At 46.1% G+C, this 27,650-nt stretch overlaps 1 protein-coding gene across 7 annotated transcripts in view; it reads left to right on the top strand.

The window, feature by feature from the left end:
* The window catches only part of rgs3a (regulator of G protein signaling 3a), a 453,555-nt gene that overhangs the window by 249,974 nt on the left and 175,931 nt on the right, over positions 1 to 27,650 (top strand). The window lies entirely within an intron of this gene.

The following is a 27,650-nucleotide window of genomic DNA, read 5'->3' as shown; positions in this document are numbered from 1 at the left end:
ATTGTCCCAAGCTGATGTAAGTTCAGTGATTGTCCGATTGTCCCAGACTGATGTAAGGTCAGTGATTGTCCGATTGTCAAAGGTTGATGTAAGGTCAGTGATTGTCCGATTGTCCCAGACTGATGTAAGGTCACTGACTGTCCGTTTGTCCCAGACTGATGTAAGGTCAGTGATAGTCCGATTGTCCCAGGCTGATGTAAGTTCAGTGATTGTCCGATTGTCCAAAGCTGATGTAAGGTCAGTGATTGTCCGATTTTACCGGGCGGATGAATGGTCAGTCATTGTCCGATTTTCCCAGACTGATGTAATGTCAGTGATTGTCCGATTGTCCCAGGCTGATGTAAGTTCAGTGATTGTCCAATTGTCCCAGTCTGCTGTCAGGTCAGTGATTGTCCGATTGTCCCAGACTGATTTAAGGTCACTGATTGTCCGATTCTCCCAGACTGATGTAAGGTCAGTAATTGTCCGATTGTCCCAGGCTGATGTAAGTTCAGTGATTGTCCGATTGTCCAAAGCTGATGTAAGGTCAGTGATTGTCCGATTTTACCGGGCGGATGAATGGTCAGTCATTGTCCGATTTTCCCAGACTGATGTAATGTCAGTGATTGTCCGATGGTCCCAGGCTGATGTAAGGTCAGTAATTGTCCGATTGTCCCAGGCTGACGTAAGGTCAGTGGTTGTCAGATTGTCCCAGGCTGATGTAAGGTCCATGCTTCTCCGATACTCAAAGGTTGTTATAAGGTCTGTGATTGTCCGATTGTCCCAGACTGCTGTAAGTTCAGTGATTGTCCGATTGTCCCAGACTGATGTAATGTCAGCGATTGTCCGATTGTCCCAGGCTGGTGTAAGGTCAGTGATTGTCCGATTGTCCCAGGCTAGTGTAAGGTCAGTGATTGTCCAATGGTCCCAGACTGATGTAAATTCAGTGATGGTCCGATTGTCCCAGGCTGATGTAAGGTCAGTGATTGTCCGATTGTCCCAGACTGATGTGAGGTCAATGATTGTCCGATTGTCCCAGGCTAGTGTAAGGTCAGTGATTGTCCAATTGCCCCAGGCTGAAGTAAGGTCAGTGATTGTCCGATTGTCCCAGGCTGGTGTAAGGTCAGTGATTGTCCAATTGTCCCAGGCTGAAGTAAGGTCAATGATTGTCCGATTGTCCCAGGCTAGTGTAAGGTCAGTGATTGTCTGATTGTCCCAGACTGATGTAAGGTCAGTGATTGTCCGATTGTCCCAAGCTGATGTAAGTTCAGTGATTGTCCGATTGTCCCAGACTGATGTAAGGTCAGTGATTGTCCGATTGTCAAAGGTTGATGTAAGGTCAGTGATTGTCCGATTGTCCCAGACTGATGTAAGGTCACTGACTGTCCGTTTGTCCCAGACTGATGTAAGGTCAGTGATAGTCCGATTGTCCCAGGCTGATGTAAGTTCAGTGATTGTCCGATTGTCCAAAGCTGATGTAAGGTCAGTGATTGTCCGATTTTACCGGGCGGATGAATGGTCAGTCATTGTCCGATTTTCCCAGACTGATGTAATGTCAGTGATTGTCCGATTGTCCCAGGCTGATGTAAGTTCAGTGATTGTCCAATTGTCCCAGTCTGCTGTCAGGTCAGTGATTGTCCGATTGTCCCAGACTGATTTAAGGTCACTGATTGTCCGATTCTCCCAGACTGATGTAAGGTCAGTAATTGTCCGATTGTCCCAGGCTGATGTAAGTTCAGTGATTGTCCGATTGTCCAAAGCTGATGTAAGGTCAGTGATTGTCCGATTTTACCGGGCGGATGAATGGTCAGTCATTGTCCGATTTTCCCAGACTGATGTAATGTCAGTGATTGTCCGATTGTCCAAGGCTGATGTAAGGTCAGTGATTGTCCGATTTTACGGGGCGGATGAATGGTCAGTCATTGTCCGATTTTCCCAGACTGATGTAATGTCAGTGATTGTCCGATTGTCCCAGGCTGATGTAAGTTCAGTGATTGTCCAATTGTCCCAGTCTGCTGTCAGGTCAGTGATTTTCCGATTGTCCCAGACTGATTTAAGGTCACTGATTGTCCGATTGTCCCAGACTGATGTAAGGTCAGTAATTGTCCGATTGTCCCAGGCTGATGTAAGTTCAGTGATTGTCCGATTGTCCAAAGCTGATGTAAGGTCAGTGATTGTCCGATTTTACCGGGCGGATGAATGGTCAGTCATTGTCCGATTTTCCCAGACTGATGTAATGTCAGTGATTGTCCGAATGTCCCAGGCTGATGTAAAGTCAGTAAATGTCCAATTGTCCAAGGCTGATTTAAGGACTGTGATTGTCCGATTCTCCGAGGCTGATGTAATGTCAGTGATTGTCCGATTGTCCCCGGCTGATGTAATGTCAGTGATTGTCCGATTGTCCCAGGCTGATGTAAGGTGAGTGATTGTCCGATTGTCCCAGGCTTATGTAAGGTCAGTGATTGTCAAATCGTCAAAGGTTGATGCAAGTTCAGTGACTGGCCGATGGTCCCAGGCTGATGTAAGTTCAGAGATTGTGCGATTTTTCCAGGCTGATGTAATGTCAGTGATTTTCCGATTGTCCCAGACTGCTGTCAGGTCAGTGATTGTCCGATTGTCCCAGACTGATGTAAGGTCAGTGATTGTCCGATTGTCCCAGGCTAGTGTAATGTCAGTGATTGTCCAATTGTCCCAGACTGATGTAAATTTTGTTATTGTCCGATTGTCCCAGGCTGATGTAAGGTCCATGCTTCTCCGATACTCAAAGGTTGTTATAAGGTCTGTGATTGTCCGATTGTCCCAGACTGCTGTAAGTTCAGTGATTGTCCGATTGTCCCAGACTGATGTAATGTCAGCGATTGTCCGATTGTCCCAGGCTGGTGTAAGGTCAGTGATTGTCCGATTGTCCCAGGCTAGTGTAAGGTCAGTGATTGTCCAATGGTCCCAGACTGATGTAAATTCAGTGATGGTCCGATTGTCCCAGGCTGATGTAAGGTCAGTGATTGTCCGATTGTCCCAGACTGATGTGAGGTCAATGATTGTCCGATTGTCCCAGGCTAGTGTAAGGTCAGTGATTGTCCAATTGCCCCAGGCTGAAGTAAGGTCAGTGATTGTCCGATTGTCCCAGGCTGGTGTAAGGTCAGTGATTGTCCAATTGTCCCAGGCTGAAGTAAGGTCAGTGATTGTCCGATTGTCCCAGGCTAGTGTAAGGTCAGTGATTGTCTGATTGTCCCAGACTGATGTAAGGTCAGTGATTGTCCGATTGTCCCAAGCTGATGTAAGTTCAGTGATTGTCCGATTGTCCCAGGCTGAAGTAAGGTCAGTGATTGTCCGATTGTCCCAGGCTAGTGTAAGGTCAGTGATTGTCTGATTGTCCCAGACTGATGTAAGGTCAGTGATTGTCCGATTGTCCCAGGCTGATGTAAGTTCAGTGATTGTCCGATTGTCCAAAGCTGATGTAAGGTCAGTGATTGTCCGATTTTACCGGGCGGATGAATGGTCAGTCATTGTCCGATTTTCCCAGACTGATGTAATGTCAGTGATTGTCCGATTGTCCCAGGCTGATGTAAGTTCAGTGATTGTCCAATTGTCCCAGTCTGCTGTCAGGTCAGTGATTGTCCGATTGTCCCAGACTGATTTAAGGTCACTGATTGTCCGATTCTCCCAGACTGATGTAAGGTCAGTAATTGTCCGATTGTCCCAGGCTGATGTAAGTTCAGTGATTGTCCGATTGTCCAAAGCTGATGTAAGGTCAGTGATTGTCCGATTTTACCGGGCGGATGAATGGTCAGTCATTGTCCGATTTTCCCAGACTGATGTAATGTCAGTGATTGTCCGATTGTCCAAGGCTGATGTAAGGTCAGTGATTGTCCGATTTTACGGGGCGGATGAATGGTCAGTCATTGTCCGATTTTCCCAGACTGATGTAATGTCAGTGATTGTCCGATTGTCCCAGGCTGATGTAAGTTCAGTGATTGTCCAATTGTCCCAGTCTGCTGTCAGGTCAGTGATTTTCCGATTGTCCCAGACTGATTTAAGGTCACTGATTGTCCGATTGTCCCAGACTGATGTAAGGTCAGTAATTGTCCGATTGTCCCAGGCTGATGTAAGTTCAGTGATTGTCCGATTGTCCAAAGCTGATGTAAGGTCAGTGATTGTCCGATTTTACCGGGCGGATGAATGGTCAGTCATTGTCCGATTTTCCCAGACTGATGTAATGTCAGTGATTGTCCGAATGTCCCAGGCTGATGTAAAGTCAGTAAATGTCCAATTGTCCAAGGCTGATTTAAGGACTGTGATTGTCCGATTCTCCGAGGCTGATGTAATGTCAGTGATTGTCCGATTGTCCCCGGCTGATGTAATGTCAGTGATTGTCCGATTGTCCCAGGCTGATGTAAGGTGAGTGATTGTCCGATTGTCCCAGGCTTATGTAAGGTCAGTGATTGTCAAATCGTCAAAGGTTGATGCAAGTTCAGTGACTGGCCGATGGTCCCAGGCTGATGTAAGTTCAGAGATTGTGCGATTTTTCCAGGCTGATGTAATGTCAGTGATTTTCCGATTGTCCCAGACTGCTGTCAGGTCAGTGATTGTCCGATTGTCCCAGACTGATGTAAGGTCAGTGATTGTCCGATTGTCCCAGGCTAGTGTAATGTCAGTGATTGTCCAATTGTCCCAGACTGATGTAAATTTTGTTATTGTCCGATTGTCCCAGGCTGATGTAAGGTCCATGCTTCTCCGATACTCAAAGGTTGTTATAAGGTCTGTGATTGTCCGATTGTCCCAGACTGCTGTAAGTTCAGTGATTGTCCGATTGTCCCAGACTGATGTAATGTCAGCGATTGTCCGATTGTCCCAGGCTGGTGTAAGGTCAGTGATTGTCCGATTGTCCCAGGCTAGTGTAAGGTCAGTGATTGTCCAATGGTCCCAGACTGATGTAAATTCAGTGATGGTCCGATTGTCCCAGGCTGATGTAAGGTCAGTGATTGTCCGATTGTCCCAGACTGATGTGAGGTCAATGATTGTCCGATTGTCCCAGGCTAGTGTAAGGTCAGTGATTGTCCAATTGCCCCAGGCTGAAGTAAGGTCAGTGATTGTCCGATTGTCCCAGGCTGGTGTAAGGTCAGTGATTGTCCAATTGTCCCAGGCTGAAGAAAGGTCAGTGATTGTCCGATTGTCCCAGGCTAGTGTAAGGTCAGTGATTGTCTGATTGTCCCAGACTGATGTAAGGTCAGTGATTGTCCGATTGTCCCAAGCTGATGTAAGTTCAGTGATTGTCCGATTGTCCCAGACTGATGTAAGGTCAGTGATTGTCCGATTGTCAAAGGTTGATGTAAGGTCAGTGATTGTCCGATTGTCCCAGACTGATGTAAGGTCACTGACTGTCCGTTTGTCCCAGACTGATGTAAGGTCAGTGATAGTCCGATTGTCCCAGGCTGATGTAAGTTCAGTGATTGTCCGATTGTCCAAAGCTGATGTAAGGTCAGTGATTGTCCGATTTTACCGGGCGGATGAATGGTCAGTCATTGTCCGATTTTCCCAGACTGATGTAATGTCAGTGATTGTCCGATTGTCCCAGGCTGATGTAAGTTCAGTGATTGTCCAATTGTCCCAGTCTGCTGTCAGGTCAGTGATTGTCCGATTGTCCCAGACTGATTTAAGGTCACTGATTGTCCGATTCTCCCAGACTGATGTAAGGTCAGTAATTGTCCGATTGTCCCAGGCTGATGTAAGTTCAGTGATTGTCCGATTGTCCAAAGCTGATGTAAGGTCAGTGATTGTCCGATTTTACCGGGCGGATGAATGGTCAGTCATTGTCCGATTTTCCCAGACTGATGTAATGTCAGTGATTGTCCGATTGTCCAAGGCTGATGTAAGGTCAGTGATTGTCCGATTTTACGGGGCGGATGAATGGTCAGTCATTGTCCGATTTTCCCAGACTGATGTAATGTCAGTGATTGTCCGATTGTCCCAGGCTGATGTAAGTTCAGTGATTGTCCAATTGTCCCAGTCTGCTGTCAGGTCAGTGATTTTCCGATTGTCCCAGACTGATTTAAGGTCACTGATTGTCCGATTGTCCCAGACTGATGTAAGGTCAGTAATTGTCCGATTGTCCCAGGCTGATGTAAGTTCAGTGATTGTCCGATTGTCCAAAGCTGATGTAAGGTCAGTGATTGTCCGATTTTACCGGGCGGATGAATGGTCAGTCATTGTCCGATTTTCCCAGACTGATGTAATGTCAGTGATTGTCCGAATGTCCCAGGCTGATGTAAAGTCAGTAAATGTCCAATTGTCCAAGGCTGATTTAAGGACTGTGATTGTCCGATTCTCCGAGGCTGATGTAATGTCAGTGATTGTCCGATTGTCCCCGGCTGATGTAATGTCAGTGATTGTCCGATTGTCCCAGGCTGATGTAAGGTGAGTGATTGTCCGATTGTCCCAGGCTTATGTAAGGTCAGTGATTGTCAAATCGTCAAAGGTTGATGCAAGTTCAGTGACTGGCCGATGGTCCCAGGCTGATGTAAGTTCAGAGATTGTGCGATTTTTCCAGGCTGATGTAATGTCAGTGATTTTCCGATTGTCCCAGACTGCTGTCAGGTCAGTGATTGTCCGATTGTCCCAGACTGATGTAAGGTCAGTGATTGTCCGATTGTCCCAGGCTAGTGTAATGTCAGTGATTGTCCAATTGTCCCAGACTGATGTAAATTTTGTTATTGTCCGATTGTCCCAGGCTGATGTAAGGTCAGTGATTGTCCGATTGTCCCAGAATGGAGTGATGTCAATGATTGTCCGATTGTCCCAAGCTAGTGTAAGGTCAGTGATTGTCCAATTGTCCGAGGCTAATGTAAGGTCTGTGATTTTCCGATTTTGCCAGGCTGTTGTAAGTTCAGTGACTGTTCGATTGTCCCAGACTAATGTAAGGTCAGTGATTGTCCGATTGTCAAAGGCTGATGTAAGGTCAGTGATTGTCCGATTGTCAAAGGCTGATGTAAGGTCAGTGATTGTCCGATTGTCCCAGGCTGATGTAAGGTCTGTGATTGTCCGGTTGTCCCAGGCTGATGTAATGTCAGTGATTGCCCGATTGTCCCAGACTGGTGTAAGATCACTGATTGCCCTATTGTCCCAGACTGACGTAAGGTCAGTAATTGTCCGATTGTCCCAGGCTGATGTAAGTTCCATGCTTCTCCGATAGTCAAAGGTTGTTATAAGGTCTGTGATTGTCTGATTGTCCCAGACTGATGTAAGGTCTGTGATTGTCCAATTGTCCGAGACTGATGTAAGGTCAGTGATTTTCCGATTGTTGCAGGCTGATGTAATGTCAGTGATTGTCCGATTTTACCGGGCGGATGAATGGTCAGTCATTGTCCGATTTTCCCAGACTGATATAATGTCAGTGATTGTTCGATTGTCCCAGGCTGATGTAAGTTCAGTGATTGTCCAATTGTCCCAGTCTGCTGTCAGGTCAGTGATTGTCCGATTGTCCCAGACTGATTTAAGGTCACTGATTGTCCGATTGTCGCAGACTGATGTAAGGTCAGTAATTGTCCGATTGTCCCAGGCTGACGTAAGGTCAGTGATTGTCAGATTGTCCCAGGCTGATGTAAGGTCCATGCTTCTCCGATACTCAAAGGTTGTTATAAGGTCTGTGATTGTCCGATTGTCCCAGACTGCTGTAAGTTCAGTGATTGTCCGATTGTCCCAGACTGATGTAAGCTCAGTGATTTTCCGATTGTCCCTGGCTAGTGTAAGGTCAGTGATTGTCCAATGGTCCCAGACTGATGTAAATTCAGTGATTGTCCGATTGTCCCAGGCTGATGTAAGGTCAGTGATTGTCCGATTGTCCCAGACTGATGTGAGGTCAATGATTGTCCGATTGTCCCAGGCTAGTGTAAGGTCAGTGATTGTCCAATTGCCCCAGGCTAATGTAAGGTCCGTGATTGTCCGATTGTCCCAGACTGAAGTAATGTCAGCGATTGTCCGATTGTCCCAGGCTGGTGTAAGGTCAGTGATTGTCCAATTGTCCCAGGCTGAAGTAAGGTCAGTGATTGTCCGATTGTCCCAGGCTAGTGTAAGGTCAGTGATTGTCTGATTGTCCCAGACTGATGTAAGGTCAGTGATTGTCCGATTGTCCCTAGCTGATGTAAGTTCAGTGATTGTCCGATTGTCCCAGACTGATGTAAGGTCAGTGATTGTCCGATTGTCAAAGGTTGATATAAGGTCAGTGATTGTCCGATTGTCCCAGACTGATGTAAGGTAACTGACTGTCCGTTTGTCCCAGACTGATGTAAGGTCAGTGATAGTCCGATTGTCCCAGGCTGATGTAAGTTCAGTGATTGTCCGATTGTCCAAAGCTGATGTAAGGTCAGTGATTGTCCGATTTTACCGGGCGGATGAATGGTCAGTCATTGTCCGATTTTCCCAGACTGATGTAATGTCAGTGATTGTCCGATTGTCCAAGGCTGATGTAAGGTCAGTGATTGTCCGATTTTACGGGGCGGATGAATGGTCAGTCATTGTCCGATTTTCCCAGACTGATGTAATGTCAGTGATTGTCCGATTGTCCCAGGCTGATGTAAGTTCAGTGATTGTCCAATTGTCCCAGTCTGCTGTCAGGTCAGTGATTGTCCGATTGTCCCAGACTGATTTAAGGTCACTGCTTGTCCGATTGTCCCAGACTGATGTAAGGTCAGTAATTGTCCGATTGTCCCAGGCTGATGTAAGTTCAGTGATTGTCCGATTGTCCCAGTCTGATGTAAGGTCCATGCTTCTCCGATACTCAAAGGTTGTTATAAGGTCTGTGATTGTCCGATTGTCCCAGACTGCTGTAAGTTCAGTGATTGTCCGATTGTCCCAGACTGATGTAAGCTCAGTGATTTTCCGATTGTCCCTGGCTAGTGTAAGGTCAGTGATTGTCCAATGGTCCCAGACTGATGTAAATTCAGTGATTGTCCGATTGTCCCAGGCTGATGTAAGGTCAGTGATTGTCCGATTGTCCCAGACTGATGTGAGGTCAATGATTGTCCGATTGTCCCAGGCTAGTGTAAGGTCAGTGATTGTCCAATTGCCCCAGGCTAATGTAAGGTCCGTGATTGTCCGATTGTCCTAGACTGAAGTAATGTCAGCGATTGTCCGATTGTCCCAGGCTGGTGTAAGGTCAGTGATTGTCCAATTGTCCCAGGCTGAAGTAAGGTCAGTGATTGTCCGATTGTCCCAGGCTACTGTAAGGTCAGTGATTGTCTGATTGTCCCAGACTGATGTAAGGTCAGTGATTGTCCGATTGTCCCAAGCTGATGTAAGTTCAGTGATTGTCCGATTGTCCCAGACTGATGTAAGGTCAGTGATTGTCCGATTGTCAAAGGTTGATGTAAGGTCAGTGATTGTCCGATTGTCCCAGACTGATGTAAGGTCACTGACTGTCCGTTTGTCCCAGACTGATGTAAGGTCAGTGATAGTCCGATTGTCCCAGGCTGATGTAAGTTCAGTGATTGTCCGATTGTCCAAAGCTGATGTAAGGTCAGTGATTGTCCGATTTTACCGGGCGGATGAATGGTCAGTCATTGTCCGATTTTCCCAGACTGATGTAATGTCAGTGATTGTCCGATTGTCCCATGCTGGTGTAAGGTCAGTGATTGTCCAATTGTCCCAGGCTGAAGTAAGGTCAGTGATTGTCCGATTGTCCCAGACTGCTGTCAGGTCAGTGATTGTCCGATTGTCCCAGACTGATGTACGGTCAGTGATTGTCCGATTGTCCCAGGCTAGTGTAATGTCAGTGATTGTCCAATTGTCCCAGACTGATGTAAATTCAGTTATTGTCCGATTGTCCCAGGCTGATGTTAGGTCAGTGATTGTCCAATTGTCCCAGGCTAATGTAAGGTCAGTGATTGTCCGATTTTCCCAGGCTGTTCTAAGTACAGTGATTGTCCGGTTGTACCAGACTGATGTAAGGTCAGTGATTGTCCGATTGTACCAGAGTAATGTAAGGTCAGTGATTGTCCGATTGTCAAAGGCTGATGTAAGGTCAGTGATTGTCAGATTGTCCCAGGCTGATGTAAGGTCAGTAATTGTCCAATTGTCCCAGGCAGAAGTAAGGTCAGTGATTGTCCTATTGTCCCAGACTGCTGTCAGGTCAGTGATTGTCCGATTGTCCCAGACTGATGTAAATTCAGTTATTGTCCGATTGTCCGAGGCTGATGTAAGGTCAGTGATTGTCCTATTGTCCCAGACTGATGTAAATTCAGTTATTGTCCGATTGTCCGAGGCTGATGTTAGGTCAGTGATTGTCCTATTGTCCCAGACTGCTGTCAGGTCAGTGATTGTCCGATTGTCCCAGGCTGTTCTAAGTTCAGTGATTGTCCAGTTGTACCAGACTAATGTAAGGTCAGTGATTGTCCGATTGTCAAAGGCTGATGTAAGGTCAGTGATTGTCAGATTGTCCCAGGCTGATGTAAGGTCCATGCTTCTCCGATAGTCAAATGTTGTTATAAGGTCAGTCATTGTCCGATTTTCCCAGACTGATGTAATGTCAGTGATTGTCCGAATGTCCCAGGCTGATGTAAAGTCAGTGATTGTCCGATTGTCCCAGGCTGATGTAAGTTCAGTGTTTGTCCGATTGTCCCAGGCTGATGTAAGTTCAATGATTCTCCGATTGTCCCAGACTAATGTAAGGTCAGTGATTGTCCGATTGTCCGAGGCTGATGTAAGGACAGTGATTGTCCGAATGTCCCAGGCTGATGTAAAGTCAGTAAATGTCCAATTGTCCAAGGCTGATGTAAGGACTGTGATTGTCCGATTCTCCCAGACTTATGTAATGTCAGTGATTGTCCGATTGTCGCAGGCTGGTGTAAGTTCAGTGATTCTCCGATTGTCCCAGACTAATGTAAGGTCAGTAATTGTCCGATTGTCCGAGGCTGATGTAAGGTCAGTGATTGTCCAATCGTCAAAGGTTGATGTAAGTTCAGTGATTGTCCGATTGTCCCAGGCTGATGTAAGTTCAGTGATTCTCCGATTGTCCCAGACTAATGTAAGGTCAGTGATTGTCCGATTGTCCGAGGCTGATGTAAGGTCAGTGATTGTCCGATTATACCACGCTGATGTAAGTTCATTGATTGTCCGATTGTCCCAGGCTAATGTAAGATCAGTGATTCTCCAATTGTCAAAGGTCGATGTAAGGTCAGTGATTGTCAAATCGTCAAAGGTTGATCTAAGTTCAGTGACTGGCCGATGGTCCCAGTCTGATGTATGGTCAGTGACTGTCCGATTGTCCCTGACTAATGTAAGTTCAGTGATTGTCCGATTGTACCAGGCTGATGTAAGTTCATTGATTGTCCGATTGTCCCAGGCTAATGTAAGGTCAGTGATTGTCCAATTGTCAAAGGTCGATGTAAGGTCAGTGATTGTCAAATCGTCAAAGGTTGATGCAAGTTCAGTGACTGGCCGATGGTCCCAGGCTGATGTAAGGTCAGTGATGTCCGATTTACCCAGCCTGATGTAAGTTCAGAGATTGTCCGATTGTCCCAGGCTGATGTAAGGTCAGTGATTGCCCGATTGTCCCAGACTGATGTAAGGTCAGTAATTGTCCGATTGTCCCAGGCTGACGTAAGGTCAGTGATTGTCAGATTGTCCCAGGCTGATGTAAGTTCTATGCTTCTCCGATAGTCAAAGGTTGTTATAAGGTCAGTGATTGTCTGATTCTCCCAGACTGATGTCAGGTCTGTGATTGTCCGATTGTCCGAGACTGATGTAAGGGCAGTGATTTTCCGATTATCCGATTGTCCCAGACTGATGTAAGGTCAGTATTTGACCTATCTTCAAATGATGATGTAAGGTCAGTGATTTTCCGATTGTCCCAGGCTGATGTAATATCAGTGATTGTCCGATTGTCCCAGGCTGATGTAATGTCAGTGATTGTCCGATTGTCCCAGGCTGATGTAAAGTCAGTTATTCTCCGATTGTCCCAGGCTGATGTAAGTTCATTGATTGTCCGATTGTCCCTGGCTAATGTAAGGTCAGTGATTGTCCAATTGTCAAAGGTCGATGTAAGTTCAGTGATTGTCAAATCGTCAAAGGTTGATGCAAGTTCAGTGACTGGCCGATGGTCCCAGGCTGATGTAAGTTCAGAGATTGTGCGATTTTTCCAGGCTGATGTAAGCTCAGTGATTGTCCGATTGTCCCAGGCTGATGTAAGGTCAGTGATTGTCCGATTGTCCCAGACTGATGTAAGGTCAGTGATTGTCCAATTGCCCCAGGCTAATGTAAGGTCAGTGATTGTCCGATTGTCCCAAGCTGATGTAATTTCAGTGATAGTCCGATTGTCCCAGGCTGATGTAAGTTCAGTATTGTCCGATTGTCCAAGGCTGATGTAAGGTAAGTGATTGTCCGATTTTACCGGGCGGATGAATGGTCAGTCATTGTCCGATTTTCCCAGACTGATGTAATGTCAGTGATTGTCCGATTGTCCCAGGCTGAAGTAAGGTCAGTGATTTTCCGATTGTCCCAGACTGCTGTCAGGTCAGTGATTGTCCGATTGTCCCAGTCTGCTGTCAGGTCAGTGATTGTCCGATTGTCCCAGACTGATTTAAGGTCACTGATTGTCCGATTGTCCCAGACTGATGTAAGGTCAGTAATTGTCCGATTGTCCCAGGCTGACGTAAGGTCAGTGATTGTCAGATTGTCCCAGGCTGATGTAAGTTCTATGCTTCTCCGATAGTCAAAGGTTGTTATAAGGTCAGTGATTGTCTGATTCTCCCAGACTGATGTCAGGTCTGTGATTGTCCGATTGTCCGAGACTGATGTAAGGGCAGTGATTTTCCGATTATCCGATTGTCCCAGACTGATGTAAGGTCAGTATTTGACCTATCTTCAAATGATGATGTAAGGTCAGTGATTTTCCGATTGTCCCAGGCTGATGTAATGTCAGTGATTGTCCGATTGTCCCAGGCTGATGTAATGTCAGTGATTGTCCGATTGTCCCAGGCTGATGTAATGTCAGTGATTGTCCGATTGTCCCAGGCTGATGTAAGTTCATTGATTGTCCGATTGTCCCTGGCTAATGTAAGGTCAGAGATTGTCCAATTGTCAAAGGTCGATGTAAGTTCAGTGATTGTCAAATCGTCAAAGGTTGATGCAAGTTCAGTGACTGGCCGATGGTCCCAAGCTGATGTAATTTCAGTGATAGTCCGATTGTCCCAGGCTGATGTAAGTTCAGTATTGTCCGATTGTCCAAGGCTGATGTAAGGTCAGTGATTGTCCGATTTTACCGGGCGGATGAATGGTCAGTCATTGTCCGATTTTCCCAGACTGATGTAATGTCAGTGATTGTCCGATTGTCCCAGGCTGAAGTAAGGTCAGTGATTTTCCGATTGTCCCAGACTGCTGTCAGGTCAGTGATTGTCCGATTGTCCCAGACTGATGTAAGGTCAGTGATTGTCCGATTGTCCCAGGCTAGTGTAATGTCAGTGATTGTCCAATTGTCCCAGACTGATGTAAATTTTGTTATTGTCCGATTGTCCCAGGCTGATGTAAGGTCAGTGATTGTCCAATTGTCCGAGGCTAATGTAAGGTCTGTGATTTTCCGATTTTGCCAGGCTGTTGTAAGTTCAGTGATTGTTCGATTGTCCCAGACTAATGTAAGGTCAGTGATTGTCCGATTGTCAAAGGCTAGTGTAAGGTCAGTGATTGTCCAATTGCCCCAGGCTAATGTAAGGTCCGTGATTGTCCGATTGTCCCAGACTGAAGTAATGTCAGCGATTGTTCGATTGTCCCAGGCTGGTGTAAGATCAGTGATTGTCCAATTGTCCCAGGCTGAAGTAAGGTCAGTGATTGTCCGATTGTCCCAAGCTGATGTAAGTTCAGTGATTGTCCGATTGTCCCAGACTGATGTAAGGTCAGTTATTGTCCGATTGTCAAAGGTTGATGTAAGGTCAGTGATTGTCCGATTGTCCCAGACTGATGTAAGGTCACTGACTGTCCGTTTGTCCCAGACTGATGTAAGGTCAGTGATAGTCCGATTGTCCCAGGCTGATGTAAGTTCAGTGATTGTCCGATTGTCCAAAGCTGATGTAAGGTCAGTGATTGTCCGATTTTACCGGGCGGATGAATGGTCAGTCATTGTCCGATTTTCCCAGACTGATGTAATGTCAGTGATTGTCCGATTGTCCAAGGCTGATGTAAGGTCAGTGATTGTCCGATTTTACCGGGCGGATGAATGGTCAGTCATTGTCCGATTTTCCCAGACTGATGAAATGTCAGTGATTGTCCGATTGTCCCAGGCTGATGTAAGTTCAGTGATTGTCCAATTGTCCCAGTCTGCTGTCAGGTCAGTGATTGTCCGATTGTCCCAGACTGATTTAAGGTCACTGATTGTCCGATTGTCCCAGACTGATGTAAGGTCAGTAATTGTCCGATTGTCCCAGGCTGACGTAAGTTCAGTGATTGTCAGATTGTCCCAGGCTGATGTAAGGTCCATGCTTCTCCGATACTCAAAGGTTGTTATAAGGTCTGTGATTGTCCGATTGTCCCAGACTGCTGTAAGTTCAGTGATTGTCCGATTGTCCCAGACTGATATAAGCTCAGTGATTTTCCGATTGTCCCTGGCTAGTGTAAGGTCAGTGATTGTCCAATGGTCCCAGACTGATGTAAATTCAGTGATTGTCCGATTGTCCCAGGCTGATGTAAGGTCAGTGATTGTCCGATTGTCCCAGACTGATGTGAGGTCAATTATTGTCCGATTGTCCCAGGCTAGTGTAAGGTCAGTGATTGTCCAATTGCCCCAGGCTAATGTAAGGTCCGTGATTGTCCGATTGTCCCAGACTGAAGTAATGTCAGCGATTGTTCGATTGTCCCAGGCTGGTGTAAGATCAGTGATTGTCCAATTGTCCCAGGCTGAAGTAAGGTCAGTGATTGTCCAATTGCCCCAGGCTAATGTAAGGTCCGTGATTGTCCGATTGTCCCAGACTGAAGTAATGTCAGCGATTGTTCGATTGTCCCAGGCTGGTGTAAGATCAGTGATTGTCCAATTGTCCCAGTCTGAAGTAAGGTAAGTGATTGTCCGATTGTCCCAAGCTGATGTAAGTTCAGTGATTGTCCGATTGTCCCAGACTGATGTAAGGTCAGTGATTGTCCGATTGTCAAAGGTTGATGTAAGGTCAGTGATTGTCCGATTGTCCCAGACTGATGTAAGGTCACTGACTGTCCGTTTGTCCTTGACTGATGTAAGGTCAGTGATAGTCCGATTGTCCCAGGCTGATGTAAGTTCAGTGATTGTCCGATTGTCCAAAGCTGATGTAAGGTCAGTGATTGTCCGATTTTACCGGGCGGATGAATGGTCAGTCATTGTCCGATTTTCCCAGACTGATGTAATGTCAGTGATTGTCCGATTGTCCAAGGCTGATGTAAGGTCAGTGATTGTCCGATTTTACCGGGCGGATGAATGGTCAGTCATTGTCCGATTTTCCCAGACTGATGTAATGTCAGTGATTGTCCGATTGTCCCAGGCTGATGTAAGTTCAGTGATTGTCCAATTGTCCCAGTCTGCTGTCAGGTCAGTGATTGTCCGATTGTCCCAGACTGATTTAAGGTCACTGATTGTCCGATTGTCCCAGACTGATGTAAAGTCAGTAATTGTCCGATTGTCCCAGGCTGATGTAAGTTCAGTGATTGTCCGATTGTCCAAAGCTGATGTAAGGTCAGTGATTGCCCGATTTTACCGGGCGCATGAATGGTCAGTCATTGTCCGATTTTCCCAGACTGATGTAATGTCAGTGATTGTCCGATTGTCCCAGGCTGATGTAAGTTCAGTGATTGTCCAATTGTCCCAGTCTGCTGTCAGGTCAGTGATTATCCGATTGTCCCAGACTGATTTAAGGTCACTGAGTGTCCGATTGTCCCAGACTGATGTAAGGTCAGTAATTGTCCGATTGTCCCAGACTGACGTAAGGTCAGTGATTGTCAGATTGTCCCAGGCTGATGTAAGGTCCATGCTTCTCCGATACTCAAAGGTTGTTATAAGGTCTGTGATTGTCCGATTGTCCCAGACTGCTGTAAGTTCAGTGATTGTCCGATTGTCCCAGACTGATGTAAGCTCAGTGATTTTCCGATTGTCCCTGGCTAGTGTAAGGTCAGTGATTGTTCAATGGTCCCAGACTGATGTAAATTCAGTGATTGTCCGATTGTCCCAGACTGATGTGAGGTCAATGATTGTCCGATTGTCCCAGGCTAGTGTAAGGTCAGTGATTGTCCAATTGCCCCAGGCTAATGTAAGGTCCGTGATTGTCCGATTGTCCCAGACTGAAGTAATGTCAGCGATTGTTCGATTGTCCCAGGCTGGTGTAAGGTCAGTGATTGTCCGATTGTCCCAGGCTCGTGTAAGGTCAGTGATTGTCTGATTGTCCCAGACTGATGTAAGGTCAGTGATTGTCCGATTGTCCCAAGCTGATGTAAGTTCAGTGATTGTCCGATTGTCCCAGACTGATGTAAGGTCAGTGATTGTCCGATTGTCAAAGGTTGATGTAAGGTCAGTGATTGTCCGATTGTCCCAGACTGATGTAAAGTCACTGACTGTCCGTTTGTCCCAGACTGATGTAAGGTCAGTGATAGTCCGATTGTCCCAGGCTGATGTAAGTTCAGTGATTGTCCGATTGTCCAAAGCTGATGTAAGGTCAGTGATTGTCCGATTTTGCCGGGCGGATGAATGGTCAGTCATTGTCCGATTTTCCCAGACTGATGTAATGTCAGTGATTGTCCGATTGTCCCAGGCTGGTGTAAGGTCAGTGATTGTCCAATTGTCCCAGGCTGAAGTAAGGTCAGTGATTGTCCGATTGTCCCAGACTGCTGTCAGGTCAATGATTGTCCGATTGTCCCAGACTGATGTACGGTCAGTGATTGTCCGATTGTCCCAGGCTAGTGTAATGTCAGTGATTGTCCAATTGTCCCAGACTGATGTAAATTCAGTTATTGTCCGATTGTCCCAGGCTGATGTTAGGTCAGTGATTGTCCAATTGTCCCAGGCTAATGTAAGGTCAGTGATTGTCCGATTTTCCCAGGCTGTTCTAAGTTCAGTGATTGTCCGGTTGTACCAGACTGATGTAAGGTAAGTGATTGTCCGATTGTACCAGAGTAATGTAAGGTCAGTGATTGTCCGATTGTCAAAGGCTGATGTAAGGTCAGTCATTGTCGGATTGTCCCAGGCTGATGTAAGGTCAGTAATTGTCCAATTGTCCCAGGCTGAAGTAAGGTCAGTGATTGTCCTATTGTCCCAGACTGCTGTCAGGTCAGTGATTGTCCGATTGTCCCAGACTGATGTAAATTCAGTTATTGTCCGATTGTCCGAGGCTGATGTAAGGTCAGTGATTGTCCGATTGTCCCAGACTGATGTAAGGTCAGTAATTGTCCGATTGTCCCAGACTGACGTAAGGTCAGTGATTGTCAGATTGTCCCAGGCTGATGTAAGGTCCATGCTTCTCCGATACTCAAAGGTTGTTATAAGGTCTGTGATTGTCCGATTGTCCCAGACTGCTGTAAGTTCAGTGATTGTCCGATTGTCCCAGACTGATGTAAGCTCAGTGATTTTCCGATTGTCCCTGGCTAGTGTAAGGTCAGTGATTGTTCAATGGTCCCAGACTGATGTAAATTCAGTGATTGTCCGATTGTCCCAGACTGATGTGAGGTCAATGATTGTCCGATTGTCCCAGGCTAGTGTAAGGTCAGTGATTGTCCAATTGCCCCAGGCTAATGTAAGGTCCGTGATTGTCCGATTGTCCCAGACTGAAGTAATGTCAGCGATTGTTCGATTGTCCCAGGCTGGTGTAAGGTCAGTGATTGTCCAATTGTCCCAGGCTGAAGTAAGGTCAGTGATTGTCCGATTGTCCCAGGCTCGTGTAAGGTCAGTGATTGTCTGATTGTCCCAGACTGATGTAAGGTCAGTGATTGTCCGATTGTCCCAAGCTGATGTAAGTTCAGTGATTGTCCGATTGTCCCAGACTGATGTAAGGTCAGTGATTGTCCGATTGTCAAAGGTTGATGTAAGGTCAGTGATTGTCCGATTGTCCCAGACTGATGTAAAGTCACTGACTGTCCGTTTGTCCCAGACTGATGTAAGGTCAGTGATAGTCCGATTGTCCCAGGCTGATGTAAGTTCAGTGATTGTCCGATTGTCCAAAGCTGATGTAAGGTCAGTGATTGTCCGATTTTGCCGGGCGGATGAATGGTCAGTCATTGTCCGATTTTCCCAGACTGATGTAATGTCAGTGATTGTCCGATTGTCCCAGGCTGGTGTAAGGTCAGTGATTGTCCAATTGTCCCAGGCTGAAGTAAGGTCAGTGATTGTCCGATTGTCCCAGACTGCTGTCAGGTCAATGATTGTCCGATTGTCCCAGACTGATGTACGGTCAGTGATTGTCCGATTGTCCCAGGCTAGTGTAATGTCAGTGATTGTCCAATTGTCCCAGACTGATGTAAATTCAGTTATTGTCCGATTGTCCCAGGCTGATGTTAGGTCAGTGATTGTCCAATTGTCCCAGGCTAATGTAAGGTCAGTGATTGTCCGATTTTCCAAGGCTGTTCTAAGTTCAGTGATTGTCCGGTTGTACCAGACTGATGTAAGGTAAGTGATTGTCCGATTGTACCAGAGTAATGTAAGGTCAGTGATTGTCCGATTGTCAAAGGCTGATGTAAGGTCAGTCATTGTCGGATTGTCCCAGGCTGATGTAAGGTCAGTAATTGTCCAATTGTCCCAGGCTGAAGTAAGGTCAGTGATTGTCCTATTGTCCCAGACTGCTGTCAGGTCAGTGATTGTCCGATTGTCCCAGACTGATGTAAATTCAGTTATTGTCCGATTGTCCGAGGCTGATGTAAGGTCAGTGATTGTCCGATTGTCCCAGACTGATGTAAGGTCAGTAATTGTCCGATTGTCCCAGACTGACGTAAGGTCAGTGATTGTCAGATTGTCCCAGGCTGATGTAAGGTCCATGCTTCTCCGATACTCAAAGGTTGTTATAAGGTCTGTGATTGTCCGATTGTCCCAGACTGCTGTAAGTTCAGTGATTGTCCGATTGTCCCAGACTGATGTAAGCTCAGTGATTTTCCGATTGTCCCTGGCTAGTGTAAGGTCAGTGATTGTTCAATGGTCCCAGACTGATGTAAATTCAGTGATTGTCCGATTGTCCCAGACTGATGTGAGGTCAATGATTGTCCGATTGTCCCAGGCTAGTGTAAGGTCAGTGATTGTCCAATTGCCCCAGGCTAATGTAAGGTCCGTGATTGTCCGATTGTCCCAGACTGAAGTAATGTCAGCGATTGTTCGATTGTCCCAGGCTGGTGTAAGGTCAGTGATTGTCCAATTGTCCCAGGCTGAAGTAAGGTCAGTGATTGTCCGATTGTCCCAGGCTCGTGTAAGGTCAGTGATTGTCTGATTGTCCCAGACTGATGTAAGGTCAGTGATTGTCCGATTGTCCCAAGCTGATGTAAGTTCAGTGATTGTCCGATTGTCCCAGACTGATGTAAGGTCAGTGATTGTCCGATTGTCAAAGGTTGATGTAAGGTCAGTGATTGTCCGATTGTCCCAGACTGATGTAAAGTCACTGACTGTCCGTTTGTCCCAGACTGATGTAAGGTCAGTGATAGTCCGATTGTCCCAGGCTGATGTAAGTTCAGTGATTGTCCGATTGTCCAAAGCTGATGTAAGGTCAGTGATTGTCCGATTTTGCCGGGCGGATGAATGGTCAGTCATTGTCCGATTTTCCCAGACTGATGTAATGTCAGTGATTGTCCGATTGTCCCAGGCTGGTGTAAGGTCAGTGATTGTCCAATTGTCCCAGGCTGAAGTAAGGTCAGTGATTGTCCGATTGTCCCAGACTGCTGTCAGGTCAATGATTGTCCGATTGTCCCAGACTGATGTACGGTCAGTGATTGTCCGATTGTCCCAGGCTAGTGTAATGTCAGTGATTGTCCAATTGTCCCAGACTGATGTAAATTCAGTTATTGTCCGATTGTCCCAGGCTGATGTTAGGTCAGTGATTGTCCAATTGTCCCAGGCTAATGTAAGGTCAGTGATTGTCCGATTTTCCCAGGCTGTTCTAAGTTCAGTGATTGTCCGGTTGTACCAGACTGATGTAAGGTAAGTGATTGTCCGATTGTACCAGAGTAATGTAAGGTCAGTGATTGTCCGATTGTCAAAGGCTGATGTAAGGTCAGTCATTGTCGGATTGTCCCAGGCTGATGTAAGGTCAGTAATTGTCCAATTGTCCCAGGCTGAAGTAAGGTCAGTGATTGTCCTATTGTCCCAGACTGCTGTCAGGTCAGTGATTGTCCGATTGTCCCAGACTGATGTAAATTCAGTTATTGTCCGATTGTCCGAGGCTGATGTAAGGTCAGTGATTGTCCTATTGTCCCAGACTGATGTAAATTCAGTTATTGTCCGATTGTCCGAGGCTGATGTTAGGTCAGTGATTGTCCTATTGTCCCAGACTGCTGTCAGGTCAGTGATTGTCCGATTGTCCCAGGCTAGTGTAATGTCAGTGATTGTCCAATTGTCCCAGACTGATGTAAATTCAGTTATTGTCCGATTGTCCCAGACTGGTGTGAGGTCAATGATTGTCCGATTGTCCCAGGCCAGTGTAATGTCAGTGATTGTCCAATTGTCCCAGGCTAATGTAAGGTCAGTGATTGTCCGATTTTCCCAGGCTGTTCTAAGTTCAGTGATTGTCCAGTTGTACCAGACTAATGTAAGGTCAGTGATTGTCCGATTGTCAAAGGCTGATGTAAGTTCAGTGATTGTCAGATTGTCCCAGGCTGATGTAAGGTCCATGCTTCTCCGATAGTCAAATGTTGTTATAAGGTCAGTGATTGTCTGATTGTCCCAGACTGATGTAAGGTCAGTGATTGCCCGATTGTCCCAAGCTGATGTAAGTTCAGTGATTGTCCGATTGTCCCAGACTGATGTAAGGTCAGTGATTGTCCGATTGTCAAAGGTTGATGTAAGGTCAGTGATTGTCCGATTGTCCCAGACTGATGTAAGGTCACTGACTGTCCGTTTGTCCCAGACTGATGTAAGGTCAGTAATTGTCCGATTGTCCCAGGCTGACGTAAGGTCAGTGATTGTCAGATTGTCCCAGGCTGATGTAAGGTCCATGCTTCTCCGATTGTCAAAGGTTGTTATAAGGTCTGTGATTGTCTGATTGACCCAGACTAATGTAAGGTCTGTGATTGTCCGATTGTACGAGACTGATGTAAGGTCAGTGATTGACCGATTGTCCCAGGCTGATGTAAGGTCAGTGATTGTCCGATTGTCCCAGAATGGAGTGAGGTCAATGATTGTCCGATTGTCCCAAGCTAGTGTTAGGTCAGTGATTGTCCAATTGTCCGAGGCTAATGTAAGGTCTGTGATTTTCCGATTTTGCCAGGCTGTTGTAAGTTCAGTGATTGTTCGATTGTCCCAGACTAATGTAAGGTCAGTGATTGTCCGATTGTCAAAGGCTGATGTAAGGTCAGTGATTGTCCGATTGTCAAAGGCTGATGTAAGGTCAGTGATTGTCCGATTGTCCCAGGCTGATGTAAGGTCTGTGATTGTCCGATTGTCCCAGGCTGATGTAATGTCAGTGATTGCCCGATTGTCCCAGACTGGTGTAAGGTCACTGATTGCCCTATTGTCCCAGATTGATGTAAGGTCAGTAATTGTCCGATTGTCCCAGGCTGACGTAAGGTCAGTGATTGTCAGATTGTCCCAGGCTGATGTAAGTTCCATGCTTCTCCGATAGTCAAAGGTTGTTATAAGGTCTGTGATTGTCTGATTGTCCCAGACTGATGTAAGGTCTGTGATTGTCCAATTGTCCGAGACTGATGTAAGGTCAGTGATTTTCCGATTGTTGCAGGCTGATGTAATGTCAGTGATTGTCCAATTGTCCCAGACTGATGTAAATTCAGTTATTGTCCGATTGTCGCAGGCTGATGTTAGGTCAGTGATTGTCCGATTGTCCCAGACTGATGTGAGGTCAATGATTTTCCGATTGTCCCAGGCTAGTGTAAGGTCAGTGATTGTCGAATTGCCCCAGGCTAATGAAAGTTCAGTGATTGTCCGATTGTCCCAGGCTGATGTAAGTTCAGTGATTGTCCGATTGTACCAGACTGATATAAGGTCAGTGATTGTCCGATTGTCCCAGACTGATGTAAGATCAGTGATTGTCCGATTGTCAAAGGTTAATGTAAGTTCAGTAATTGTTCGATTGTCCCACACTGATGGAAGGCCAGTGATAGTCTGATTGTCCCAGGCTGATGTAAGTTCAGTGATAGTCCGATTGTCCCAGGCTGATGTAAGTTCAGTTTTGTCCGATTGTCCAAGGCTGATGTAAGGTCAGTGATTGTCCGATTTTACCGGGCGGATGAATGGTCAGTCATTGTCCGATTTTCCCAGACTGATGTAATGTCAGTGATTGTCCGATTGTCCCAGGCTGATGTAAGTTCAGTGATTGTCCAATTGTCCCAGTCTGATGTCAGGTCAGTGATTGTCCGATTGTCCCAGACTGATTTAAGGTCACTGATTGTCCGATTGTCCCAGACTGATGTAAGGTCAGTAATTGTCCGATTGTCCCAGGCTGACGTAAGGTCAGTGATTGTCAGATTGTCCCAGGCTGATGTAAGGTCCATGCTTCTCCGATACTCAAATGTTGTTATAAGGTCTGTGATTGTCCGATTGTCCCAGACTGCTGTAAGTTCAGTGATTGTCCGATTGTCCCAGACTGATGTAAGCTCAGTGATTTTCCGATTGTCCCTGGCTAGTGTAAGGTCAGTGATTGTCCAATGGTCCCAGACTGATGTAAATTCAGTGATTGTCCGATTGTCCCAGGCTGATGTAAGGTCAGTGATTGTCCGATGGTCCCAGACTGATGTGAGGTCAATGATTGTCCGATTGTCCCAGGCTAGTGTAAGGTCAGTGATTGTCCAATTGCCCCAGGCTAATGTAAGGTCCGTGATTGTCCGATTGTCCCAGACTGAAGTAATGTCAGCGATTGTTCGATTGTCCCAGGCTGGTGTAAGGTCAGTGATTGTCCAATTGTCCCAGGCTGAAGTAAGGTCAGTGATTGTCCGATTGTCCCAGGCTAGTGTAAGGTCAGTGATTGTCTGATTGTCCCAGACTGATGTAAGGTCAGTGATTGTCCGATTGTCCCAAGCTGATGTAAGTTCAGTGATTGTCCGATTGTCAAAGGTTGATGTAAGGTCAGTGATTGTCCGATTGTCCCAGACTGATGTAAAGTCACTGACTGTCCGTTTGTCCCAGACTGATGTAAGGTCAGTGATAGTCCGATTGTCCCAGGCTGATGTAAGTTCAGTGATTGTCCGATTGTCCAAAGCTGATGTAAGGTCAGTGATTGTCCGATTTTACCGGGCGGATGAATGGTCAGTCATTGTCCGATTTTCCCAGACTGATGTAATGTCAATGATTGTCCGATTGTCCCAGGCCAGTGTAATGTCAGTGATTGTCCAATTGTCCCAGGCTAATGTAAGGTCAGTGATTGTCCGATTTTCCCAGGCTGTTCTAAGTTCAGTGATTGTCCAGTTGTACCAGACTAATGTAAGGTCAGTGATTGTCCGATTGTCAAAGGCTGATGTAAGTTCAGTGATTGTCAGATTGTCCCAGGCTGATGTAAGGTCCATGCTTCTCCGATAGTCAAATGTTGTTATAAGGTCAGTGATTGTCTGATTGTCCCAGACTGATGTAAGGTCAGTGATTGCCCGATTGTCCCAAGCTGATGTAAGTTCAGTGATTGTCCGATTGTCCCAGACTGATGTAAGGTCAGTGATTGTCCGATTGTCAAAGGTTGATGTAAGGTCAGTGATTGTCCGATTGTCCCAGACTGATGTAAGGTCACTGACTGTCCGTTTGTCCCAGACTGATGTAAGGTCAGTAATTGTCCGATTGTCCCAGGCTGACGTAAGGTCAGTGATTGTCAGATTGTCCCAGGCCGATGTAGGGTCCATGCTTCTCCGATTGTCAAAGGTTGTTATAAGGTCTGTGATTGTCTGATTGACCCAGACTAATGTAAGGTCTGTGATTGTCCGATTGTACGAGACTGATGTAAGGTCAGTGATTGACCGATTGTCCCAGGCTGATGTAAGGTCAGTGATTGTCCGATTGTCCCAGAATGGAGTGAGGTCAATGATTGTCCGATTGTCCCAAGCTAGTGTAAGGTCAGTGATTGTCCAATTGTCCGAGGCTAATGTAAGGTCTGTGATTTTCCGATTTTGCCAGGCTGTTGTAAGTTCAGTGATTGTTCGATTGTCCCAGACTAATGTAAGGTCAGTGATTGTCCGATTGTCAAAGGCTGATGTAAGGTCAGTGATTGTCCGATTGTCAAAGGCTGATGTAAGGTCAGTGATTGTCCGATTGTCCCAGGCTGATGTAAGGTCTGTGATTGTCCGATTGTCCCAGGCTGATGTAATGTCAGTGATTGCCCGATTGTCCCAGACTGGTGTAAGGTCACTGATTGCCCTATTGTCCCAGATTGATGTAAGGTCAGTAATTGTCCGATTGTACCAGGCTGACGTAAGGTCAGTGATTGTCAGATTGTCCCAGGCTGATGTAAGTTCCATGCTTCTCCGATAGTCAAAGGTTGTTATAAGGTCTGTGATTGTCTGATTGTCCCAGACTGATGTAAGGTCTGTGATTGTCCAATTGTCCGAGACTGATGTAAGGTCAGTGATTTTCCGATTGTTGCAGGCTGATGTAATGTCAGTGATTGTCCAATTGTCCCAGACTGATGTAAATTCAGTTATTGTCCGATTGTCCCAGGCTGATGTTAGGTCAGTGATTGTCCGATTGTCCCAGACTGATGTGAGGTCAATGATTTTCCGATTGTCCCAGGCTAGTGTAAGGTCAGTGATTGTCGAATTGCCCCAGGCTAATGAAAGGTCAGTGATTGTCCGATTGTCCCAGGCTGATGTAAGTTCAGTGATTGTCCGATTGTACCAGACTGATATAAGGTCAGTGATTGTCCGATTGTCCCAGACTGATGTAAGATCAGTGATTGTCCGATTGTCAAAGGTTAATGTAAGTTCAGTAATTGTTCGATTGTCCCACACTGATGGAAGGTCAGTGATAGTCTGATTGTCCCAGGCTGATGTAAGTTCAGTGATAGTCCGATTGTCCCAGGCTGATGTAAGTTCAGTTTTGTCCGATTGTCCAAGGCTGATGTAAGGTCAGTGATTGTCCGATTTTACCGGGCGGATGAATGGTCAGTCATTGTCCGATTTTCCCAGACTGATGTAATGTCAGTGATTGTCCGATTGTCCCAGGCTGATGTAAGTTCAGTGATTGTCCAATTGTCCCAGTCTGATGTCAGGTCAGTGATTGTCCGATTGTCCCAGACTGATTTAAGGTCACTGATTGTCCGATTGTCCCAGACTGATGTAAGGTCAGTAATTGTCCGATTGTCCCAGGCTGACGTAAGGTCAGTGATTGTCAGATTGTCCCAGGCTGATGTAAGGTCCATGCTTCTCCGATACTCAAATGTTGTTATAAGGTCTGTGATTGTCCGATTGTCCCAGACTGCTGTAAGTTCAGTGATTGTCCGATTGTCCCAGACTGATGTAAGCTCAGTGATTTTCCGATTGTCCCTGGCTAGTGTAAGGTCAGTGATTGTCCAATGGTCCCAGACTGATGTAAATTCAGTGATTGTCCGATTGTCCCAGGCTGATGTAAGGTCAGTGATTGTCCGATGGTCCCAGACTGATGTGAGGTCAATGATTGTCCGATTGTCCCAGGCTAGTGTAAGGTCAGTGATTGTCCAATTGCCCCAGGCTAATGTAAGGTCCGTGATTGTCCGATTGTCCCAGACTGAAGTAATGTCAGCGATTGTTCGATTGTCCCAGGCTGGTGTAAGGTCAGTGATTGTCCAATTGTCCCAGGCTGAAGTAAGGTCAGTGATTGTCCGATTGTCCCAGACTAGTGTAAGGTCAGTGATTGTCTGATTGTCCCAGACTGATGTAAGGTCAGTGATTGTCCGATTGTCCCAAGCTGATGTAAGTTCAGTGATTGTCCGATTGTCAAAGGTTGATGTAAGGTCAGTGATTGTCCGATTGTCCCAGACTGATGTAAAGTCACTGACTGTCCGTTTGTCCCAGACTGATGTAAGGTCAGTGATAGTCCGATTGTCCCAGGCTGATGTAAGTTCAGTGATTGTCCGATTGTCCAAAGCTGATGTAAGGTCAGTGATTGTCCGATTTTACCGGGCGGATGAATGGTCAGTCATTGTCCGATTTTCCCAGACTGATGTAATGTCAGTGATTGTCCAATTGTCCCAGGCTGGTGTAAGGTCAGTGATTGTCCAATTGTCCCAGGCTGAAGTAAGGTCAGTGATTGTCCGATTGTCCCAGACTGCTGTCAGGTCAGTGATTGTCCGATTGTCCCAGACTGATGTACGGTCAGTGATTGTCCGATTGTCCCAGGCTAGTGTAATGTCAGTGATTGTCCAATTGTCCCAGACTGATGTAAATTCAGTTATTGTCCGATTGTCCCAGGCTGATGTTAGGTCAGTGATTGTCCAATTGTCCCAGGCTAATGTAAGGTCAGTGATTGTCCGATTTTCCCAGGCTGTTCTAAGTTCAGTGATTGTCCGATTGTCCCAGGCTGATGTAAGGTCAGTGATTGTCCGATTTCCCAGACTGATGTGAGGTCAATGATTGTCCGATTGTCCCAGGCTAGTGTAAGGTCAGTGATTGTCCAATTGCCCCAGGCTAATGTAAGGTCCGTGATTGTCCGATTGTCCCAGACTGAAGTAATGTCAGCGATTGTTCGATTGTCCCAGGCTGGTGTAAGGTCAGTGATTGTCCAATTGTCCCAGGCTGAAGTAAGGTCAGTGATTGTCCGATTGTCCCAGGCTAGTGTAAGGTAAGTGATTGTCTGATTGTCCCAGACTGATGTAAGGTCAGTGATTGTCCGATTGACCCAAGCTGATGTAAGTTCAGTGATTTTCCGATTGTCCCAGACTGATGTAAGGTCAGTGATTGTCCGATTGTCAAAGGTTGATGTAAGGTCAGTGATTGTCCGATTGTCCCAGACTGCTGTCAGGTCAGTGATTGTCCGATTGTCCCAGACTGATGTACGGTCAGTGATTGTCCGATTGTCCCAGGCTAGTGTAATTTCAGTGATTGTCCAATTGTCCCAGACTGATGTAAATTCAGTTATTGTCCGATTGTCCCAGGCTGATGTTAGGTCATTGATTGTCCAATTGTCCCAGGCTAATGTAAGGTCAGTGATTGTCCGATTTTCCCAGGCTGTTCTAAGTTCAGTGATTGTCCGGTTGTACCAGACTGATGTAAGGTCAGTGATTGTCCGATTGTACCAGAGTAATGTAAGGTCAGTGATTGTCCGATTGTCAAAGGCTGATGTAAGGTCAGTAATTGTCAGATTGTCCCAGGCTGATGTAAGGTCAGTAATTTTCCAATTGTCCCAGGCTGAAGTAAGGTCAGTGATTGTCCTATTGTCCCAGACTGCTGTCAGGTCAGTGATTGTCCGATTGTCCCAGACTGATGTAAATTCAGTTATTGTCCGATTGTCCGAGGCTGATGTAAGGTCAGTGATTATCCTATTGACCCAGACTGATGTAAATTCAGTTATTGTCCGATTGTCCGAGGCTGATGTTAGGTCAGTGATTGTCCTATTGTCCCAGACTGCTGTCAGGTCAGTG

Source organism: Hypanus sabinus, chromosome 18 (assembly GCF_030144855.1).
Source record: "Hypanus sabinus isolate sHypSab1 chromosome 18, sHypSab1.hap1, whole genome shotgun sequence".
NCBI lineage: Eukaryota > Metazoa > Chordata > Chondrichthyes > Myliobatiformes > Dasyatidae > Hypanus > Hypanus sabinus.
The sequence above is the reverse complement of the archived record's forward strand: the minus strand, read 5'-3'. Positions and strand labels throughout refer to the sequence as shown.